Raw genomic sequence first — 9,415 nt, forward strand, 5'->3', positions numbered from 1 at the left:
CCCCCCCCCCCAAGTGCACAAATTTTTGTGCACCAGGCCTCTAGTAATGCTTATAAATCAATTCAGTAAATTTCACTATAGGCACACATATAGGTTTTTATGTCACTATTCAAACATCTACAAAGGCTTCATGCTGCCTTTGCAGTCTAAAGTCATTCATTGGCTTTTAAAGCCATATATTATCAACCACTATTCAAATATTTGTCACAACTTCTAACATGAACTCTAAGTTCAAGTACATCAATTTTCCCCTCTATTGGCTCTTTTCCATTAGCATAATAAAAACTATATCTCCTCCTACTTGTTTTTTTTTTAAAAAAAAGCTTTCTTGATCTTGCTTAATTCATTTCTTTGCTCTCCTTCACAGCAAAACTTCTTGAAAAAACTGTATTTACTGTCTAAATTTCCTGTTGTAGTCTCTCTTGAACCTATTCTAATTAAATTTTTTAAATTATCTAAGTGCAGATTTCTCTCCATAAAGCTAGGCACACATCCAACTTCTGTTAGTTGGTTCCATTTGGAAGCCTAAAGAATCTAAAAGTTAATATGTCCTGCAGAACTCGATTATTCCTCCCATACCTGCTGCTACCTCCATCTCCTAATTTCTGTAAATGGAAACTCCATTGAGAAGGAATCTTGTTTGATTACCCTCTTTCTTTTACACTTCACATCCTCTCCATCAGTAAATTATGTCAACTCCTTGTCGGCAACATATCCACCCAACTGGATCGCAGAGCTGCACCGCTACCTGACGCAAAAGCCCCCTTGCCTCTCACTTGGACTTCTTGCAAGATCCACCATGCTTTTGCCCTTGTCTCCCTCTGGTTTTTTCCTACAGAGCAGCCAGAGCGAGCCTTTTACATAAGTCAAACAATGCACTGTTCCCTCCAAGTATCTAAATGGTTTCCCATTTCACTCAGTCAAATCCAATATCTTTACCACAGCCCCCTACAGTGCCTTAAGGCCCTACATGATCTGGCCACTCCTTCCTCTCTGATCTTATCCATCACTCCTCACCAACTCCTTCACCCTTCCTTTCCTGCTTCAGCTACACTGCTTTCTTTTCTTCCACCATACATTCATCCACAAGAATATAAACTCCATGAGAATGTTTTATAAATTATTGCATCCTCTGAACCAAGAACAGTATCTAGCACAGTCACACATTCATTGAAAGAATAGACTAAATTAATAATGAATCTGTATTGTTCCATAGTAACTGCTACACCTTCACTGCCATGCCCAAAGCCTATACTATGTCAAACCTTCAGTGAAGACTCTGAAGACAAGCATTAGTGTCCCTATTATGCAGATGAGGAGGCTGAGAAGGTTGCATTTCATGTCCCAGGTCTCACAGCTGGAAAGTGGCAGCACTAAGGTTTTAACTGGAGTCTGTGCTCTTTCCCTGGGGCCTCTCTGCTCACTTAGTAGTCCACATCATTTCCATTCCTCCAACTTGTGTTGTTACCATGTCTAGAAAGTTTTCTTCCAACCTTACATTTCAGATTTCTACTACAAATCAAGGTTCTCTTAGTAATTTCCTTTTCAACATCCCATACATTCATATGAATTATTCCAATGTGTATTGTTGTCTCTATTCTTAGGAATAAAACACTTAAAGTTCACAAAGTACTGTAATGCTTTTAATTATATATGCTTTTCCATAATTTCTATGTTTGTGTTATTCTTATCTGCCCAAACAAATACAATTCAGGACTTTACTTTGAACCTATTTCCTTTCTCATATATTGGCCATTGAGAATGTACCTACATGATGGATTAACCTGAAGACACACATATAATGTAAAAGAGTACCAGGTGCCTGGATGTCAGAAGCTACACATCTCATGTTTCCATTCAAAAATTTCTATCATTGGACATAACAGCACAGAGAGTAGATACCCATTTGCTCAGACACATGAAAATCTCATAGATCAAGATTTTCTTTTCCAGTGATGCTAAACCTGTTCCCCCATTTGTAAACTGAGGACACTCCACAAATGGTCACTGTTAGGTACAGATACTGAAATAGATCTTAAAAATAACTCTCCAACATGGAGGCTAAAGTGTATGTGTTAACAGAATGTTTATTTGCCTGAGTGATTCTATTCTGTTCACCTCAAATCCACACTGAAGGCAGATAAAAAATTCATGTTCCTTAAACACCACTTCCCTCACATCACTCCCCTCCTATGAAAGCCTGCACATCTCTCTACTACCTACAGAATGAAGTCTAGACTTCTTAGGCTAACATGGAAAACTTCTCACAACTGAATCCTACTCTCTACAAACTGATGGCCCACAACTTTGTAACTAAGACTCTAGGCCAATAAACTTTCTCATTTTTAGGTAATTCAACTAGGTATTATATGCACATAATACATATATTCTGTGCTTTGTTAGCCACAATAGTCTACCTTCACTTCCTCAAATAATCTAAGTTCCTTCTGAATCAGAGCCTGTACAAATGCTGCTCTTCATAGACCACCCTTCTCCCATCTCCATGTGGACAGTTCCTGCATGTTCCGCATAATGTCAACTGCTTAGAGACATTTTTCTCATGACCTCACAATTCAATCAAAGTGCCTTCCCACTATCAATTTTATCTATTTGTATACTATGTTTTTATTACAGCGTTTATCTCAGTGATTATCTTAAGTGTTTGTCTAGGTTTTTGTTGTTGTTTAATTGTTTCTGTCTTCTCTATTAGAATGTAGTTTAAGACCAGGTGTGACATTTTCAACATTGTGGCTCCTGTATGCCTAGCATAGTGCCTGGTTCATCATGGGTGCTCAGGAAATGCATGTTTAATGAATCAATTAATGTGTACTAGTATGTGCAAGATCTAAGAGTTCATTTGACTATATGTTATATGATTCCATTTATCTGAAATATCCAGAATCATCAATAAAGACAAAATGTAGGTGAGTGGTTGCCTAGGGCTTGAGGTAGATGAGAGGGAAGGATGATGACTGCTAAAGAGTTCAGAATTTCTTTGGGGGGTAAGAAAAACATTCTAAAATGGACTGTGGTGATGGTTGCACAACTCTTCAAATATACAAAAAATCATTCAATTGTACACTTTAAATAGGTGAATTGTATTGATTATGAAACATGTACCAATAATGCTGCTCCCTCCCACCTCCAAAAAAGAATGCATTTGATTAATCCATTGGTTGACTGATTTGATTTCCTTTTTACATTTTGATAGATTATGTATACTAGCCTATATATTTTTTGCTTTTAAAGTACTTAAGGGTACTATCAAAATTAAGTGACTATGGGGTAATGCTAATAAGGCAGTCAAATAGTAAAGAAGTATCTATTCAACATCTACTATAAATCATGCAAGGTATTGGAGGTAACCAAAAAATGCTCAACCCTGCCCTTAAAGAGTTTGAAGAGCTAGTTTAGTCAGATTAAGATGGTTAAGAGGAAAATAGTGAAGATTATGTTATCAGAAACCTCTTGTGACCCATCTCCTGTGGAGAGTGGCTACAGTGTTTGGACAGGTTCAAGCCTCAGACTAATGAGAGGGCACAGTCCTGTCATTGCCACGTGTAAGTCCCAGCTTGGAGGGCAGAGCCCTCCCAGCACAATTATAGCCAACAGCTATAGTTGTAAGCTTGAACCTATGGTCTGAACACATGGCCCCATGTGCCTGAGTGATGTGGGCTTGATAGAGTTCAGGTGCATGTAATTGAGTAGGATCGAAACCCATGAGAATGTTGTAAACATCTTGAACACGCCCTTACTTTGCCTCGTGGAATCTGGCTATAAAATAAAGACACAGCTTGTAGTCTGTGGCACTGTCTCTCTCCATCAGAGAGGGCAGTGTCCCACCCAGCCTCAGCTTTATTCTCTTGTCTGTCTTTTCTAATCCTTCACCGCCCCCACTCAGGTTCACCCTTGGCCGTGCTGGCGCGGCACAATCTCCAATCCTCCTGCACCCCTTTTTTCTCCAGCTGGTGCTTTAGCAACTAGCAGTGTACAGATGTAACCTAACAGCTCCTCACCATAGCTTCCAGCAGGTCTTCCCACTGCAGCCAAATAAACACTGCAGAACTGCTCAGCCATTCCAATGCACACACAAAACTGCAGTAGATGGGAGTTAACAACTAGTACAATCCTGGACCAGGTGGCATTGCCACTCTTCTGTGTCTCAGGTGCACAATTCTCAGGTGTATTGTATACCACTTCTCAAAGTTTTCCCAGCGGGATTAAGTTATAGTTGCCCACAGGTATTACTTTTTCCATCTTTCTCTTTCCAAGTACTCCACTTCTTCATTCTGGGATCATTTCCCAAAATACATCACCTGGTGAAAGCTCTGCTTTGGAGTCTCAGTTTCAAGCAATTCGCAAAGTCTTTTTCTATATTCTCATCACCTAACCAAGAAGAACCAAATCTCTGCATCCAAAGCATAGATAATGTCAATCACGTAAGATAGCCATAAATGCTGCCTAGGTTGCCAAACTAATTCATTCAACAAGCCATTCATTCCTTCATCAAATGTTAATTGTGCACTATAAACCAGGCTCTCTTCTAAATTCTGGAATACAGCAGCAGACATAGCAAAATCCACACTCTCCGGAGGTTATATTATAGTGGGGAAAAACAAATGATAAACAAGTAAATATATGATATGCCAGGTGATGATAAGTGGCATAATAAAAAATGAAACAGAGTAAAGTGGTTAACAAATGATGTGGAGAGGTTGTAACCAGAAAAAAAAAAGTGATGTTTGAGTAGAGATCTGAATGAAGTGAGGAAGTCAGTCCTGAAACTCCCTGGAGGAAATTTTCCCAGGTTAATGGAACAGTAAGGGCCAAGACCTGAACTAGAAATGAATTTGTTACGTTCAAGGGAGAGGGAGAAGGCAGTAGAGCTGGGATGGAAGGAGCATGGAGGGGAATGGCAGGAAATAGGCAGGGTGGCTCTTGAAGTCCAAGGGACAGAAGGTAAATTTTATTCCGAAAGCAGAAGGAGGACATCGGAGCCCAGCCAGCGTGGCTCAGTGGTTGAGTGTTGACCTAGGAACCAGGAGATCACGATTCCATTAGTTCGATTCCCCATCAGGGCACACACCCCGTTTGCTGGTTCGCGATCCCCAGTAGGGGACATACAGGAGGAAGCCAATCTATGATTCTCTCTCATCACTGATGTTTCTATCTCTCTCTCCTTCTCCCTTCCTCTCTCTGAAATCAAAACATTTTTAAAACGGAAGATATTGCAAAGTTTTGAAAAGGGGGAGGACATGACTGAAATTACATTTCTAAAAGATCATCCTAGCTCAGTGATGGCGAACCTTTTGAGCTCGGCATGTCAGCATTTTGAAAAACCCTAACTTAACTCTGGTGCCGTGTCACATATAGAAATTTTTTGATATTTGCAACCATAGTAAAACAAAGATGTATATTTTTGATATTTATTTTATATATTTAAATGCCATTTAACAAAGAAAAATCAACCAAAAAAATGAGTTCCCGTGTCACCTCTGACACGCGTGACATAGGTTCGCCATCACTGTCCTAGCTGTTGTGAGGTGAATTGGCTGTGGGAGTGCCAAGGTGGATGGGGGAGGGGGGGTGAACACAAGTAATCTGTAACAGTTGTCCAAGAGAGATAACAGTACATTCAGATGGAGGGAGCGAACATTCAAATGGATGAAGCATCTAGAGGAAAAATGAACATGTTAGTTCTGCTCAAGCACTGCTTTTCTTTCAAATGAACATTTTGATGAAAAGCTATTCCTATTTAACCAAAGAAAATTTAAATGAATTTTTAAATAAGAAAGTATAAAACTGTTCTGCAATATTACATGGTGTTTTTATTGTTCTCAAATAAAAGTAGAGTCTATGTTTAAGCACTTGACTTAAAGAGAGAACTTAGAACAGAACCCCCTCAATCACAATCTACAGGAAATCAAAGGTCAGATGTAAGTTATGTAAGTCAGGAGGGAAAAATATCCTAGGCTTACTGTTCTATATAGATTAAAAAATTAAAAGGGCCTGGCCGGTGTGACTTGGTTGGTTGGAGTGTGGTCCCATACACTGGAAGGTCGTGGGTTCGATTGCTGGTCAGGGTACATACCTAGGTTGCAGGCTCAATCCCCTTTTGGGGCATGTACAGGAGGCAGCAGATTGATGTATGTCTCTCACATCAATGTTTCTCTCTCTCTCCCTTCTTCCCTAAGATTAAAAAAAATTAAAAGGAATTTAATGAATACATTTAATGAAGGGATTTGAGAGGTAAGCCAGCACAAGTAAAAGGAGAGTGAAAATTTTTCTTAAAAGTACGATTGCCAAGTCCTGTCATTCAAGATACTGGTATGAGGGGAAATCTGATATTTCAACTGAAATTATAATATTACAGATGCGCAGATTTTTGAATAAATGTAAATAGCATATTTTAAAATATTTTCAGAAAAAGTATTTTAAAAACATCCTTCGCTTGTTCATTTATTTCACCTCCTCCTTTTACACCTTAAAAGAGACCGTGCTTGCATGAAGATTGAACCCAGATGTCAAAAAGCAAACAATATATTTATGCCACAGGTACATATATTTTTCTCTTTAACAAAAACTTCATATATTAATGGCCAACACATACAAAGTACCTACTATATCAGTAATGGCAAACCTATGACACTCGTGTCAGAGGTGACACGCAAACTCATTTTTTGGTTGATTTTTCTTTGTTAAATGGCATTTAAATATATAAAATAAATATCAAAAATATAAATTTTTGTATTACTATGTTTGCAAATATCAAAAGATTTCTATATGTGACACGGTACCAGAGTTAAGTTAGGGTTTTTCAAAATGCTGACACGCCGAGCTCAAAAGGTTCGCCATCACTGTACTATATGCTAAACACTATTTAAGTGCTTCACAGACATAAAAGCATTTCATCCTCACAACTCCATTAGGCATGTACTGTTATTAGTCCCATTTTATAGATGGAGAAATGGAGGCCCACAAGAAGTTAAATATGTTGGCATAGCTGGAAGCCAGAATTCAAAGCCAGGCAGTCTGGCTCTGTGCTCTTGACTACCACACATGCCTTCTTTGTGCCCTGTACAGGTAGTATCTCGGTTTATGAGTCAGGGGAAGCAACACCTGTAGGATGCAATTGCAAGAAAATGAGGGAGGCACCGGGGAAAACATCTCTCCTCAACAGCTAATCCTACCACACCAGGAAGATGCAAGTGACATTTTCTAATTCTGACAAACATCTCACCTAAAAGAGGGATTTGTCTTCCATATCATAGGCAGCTTCTCATATTGTGAAGATTTTCTTCTGGCCGTAGCAGTCAAGCACGAACCTGCTTTGTAACAATACCAGGGCACTGTGCCAAAGAAGCTGGATTTTTATTCAGCTGTGTGAACAAAACCTGGTTTCAAAGACAAGGCTTCCTTATTTCTCATTCTCGGGGATTTCATTTAAGACTGAAAAATGTCCTTGCCATAAGAGGATCTTAATATAAGAGGAAACAATTCTATTTCATTCTAGGAGGTTTTTGTTTCCTCCAACTTAACTCAAATTCAAAATACCATTCACCCAAGCATGCCCTCTTCTTCAAACGTGGCCTAAGACTCTCCTCTCAACTAATCTTACCAGACATTCCCAAACAATTCATGCAATCGCCTTAACACGCTAAAACAACTCGGTGACTTTTTTATAAACAATGGCTGTTATCTTATACTACCCATATTTAACCTCATGAAAATCCAACTAAGAAGACTCATATTAGAATCTGCATTTGCTAAAGAAAGAAGGTAAAGGATAGAGAACTTAAATGCCTTGCATAGGATCACATAAGTAGGTGAAGTATGGAGAAGATATGTGGATATTGGCTCCAGAAAAGTAAAGAGCAGACCATTCACTGTCCATTGGATATGAAATCGGCCATTCAGCTGGCTTACTGAAAGCCTGATGTGCCAGTTCCGTGCTAATCACCAGAGTTCCATAGCGAACCACTGGAAACTCCCAAGCAAGTTACTTACCCACGTGCCCCAGTTTCCTTATCTATATAATGAAGCTAATACTAGCACCTATATCCCAGAATTGTTGAGAAGGTTAAACGAGGTATTGTATGTCAGTACTGAGCACAGTGCCTGGCACAAAGGATTTTAATACATAGAAATAGCACGATGCAATTAGAGCAGTCGAATAATGATTGAGCTCCTCTCACCACCGGGTGGAGAGGTGGCTTGGATGACATAGATCAGAAACGATGGATAGAGCCTTTGCCAAACCTGTGAGATTAAGGAAAGAGGTAGCATCTTGGCTAATCTTGAGTTCTTCTTACATCTACATGCTGACATAGGAGTCCGTTCTCAGAAAGTTTCATATGGTTACAATGAAAAAATCTTACAAACAAAAAAGAGTCATACCAAAATAAATCTAGGCAAATGCTTGAAGTAACCAACTCTTTTTTCCCCCCATTAACATTACTATCATTTTTTGTTGCTTATACTTTTAAAAAGGAAAACCAAATACAGGACCAAAACTGGGTCACACAAAATGAATCCACCAATTATTAACTTAATCCTGTAATTTAGCATTCTATTATATATTGTCTTGTTGTCCTGTAGTTTCTTCAGAGGCTTTTAGCTATCCAATTAGATTAGGAGAAACACAAAGGCAGAAACTGCATAATATACTTTCTTTTTTATTCCCTACACAGCTTACTATAATTTCCGGTACATGGTAGATAGTCAATACCCTAAGACCATGGTGGTTGTGAATTAAATTCCATATCATGCTTTGGCAAGGCGAGGCACACATACTAGTAGAACTCTCATGCATTACAGGAGAGTGTTAAAATTGGAATAACCACTTTGGGAAAATGTTTGGCAGTATTTACAAAAACTGAACATACACATACTCTATGCCACAGCAATTCCACTATTGGTGTATATGCATAAATATGTGCACACACAAAAAATGTATAAAAATGTTCAAAGCAGTATGATATGGAATAAATCAAAACTGAAACAATCTAAATGTTCTTTCAAGATAGAACAAATAAGTGAATTATGGAATATAGTGCAGCAATAAAAATAGACTATCTCCTCTAATTAAATGATATCAAAAATGGTGAGTCTTGTGAGCATAATGTTAAACAAAAGAAACCAGGCCCAACGAGGTTCATATATGATTCAATTTATATAAAGGTCAAGGACAGGTAGAATGAATCTATAAAGAAATAAGTCAGAAGCCTTTGGGAGAGGGACACATGAGAGACTTTTGGAATAGTGGTAATAAAAATGCTTATGTGAATAAAAAGCCTCAGGACCAATATTATTGTAGTCCACTGCCTTTGTCCCCCTCCCTATTGCAATCACTGTAATTTATGAATGTTCTATACGAATCATAAAAGGCAGAGAAAAGAACATCATAGCAAAAACA

Source organism: Myotis brandtii, unplaced genomic scaffold, assembly GCF_000412655.1.
Source record: "Myotis brandtii unplaced genomic scaffold, ASM41265v1 scaffold352, whole genome shotgun sequence".
NCBI lineage: Eukaryota > Metazoa > Chordata > Mammalia > Chiroptera > Vespertilionidae > Myotis > Myotis brandtii.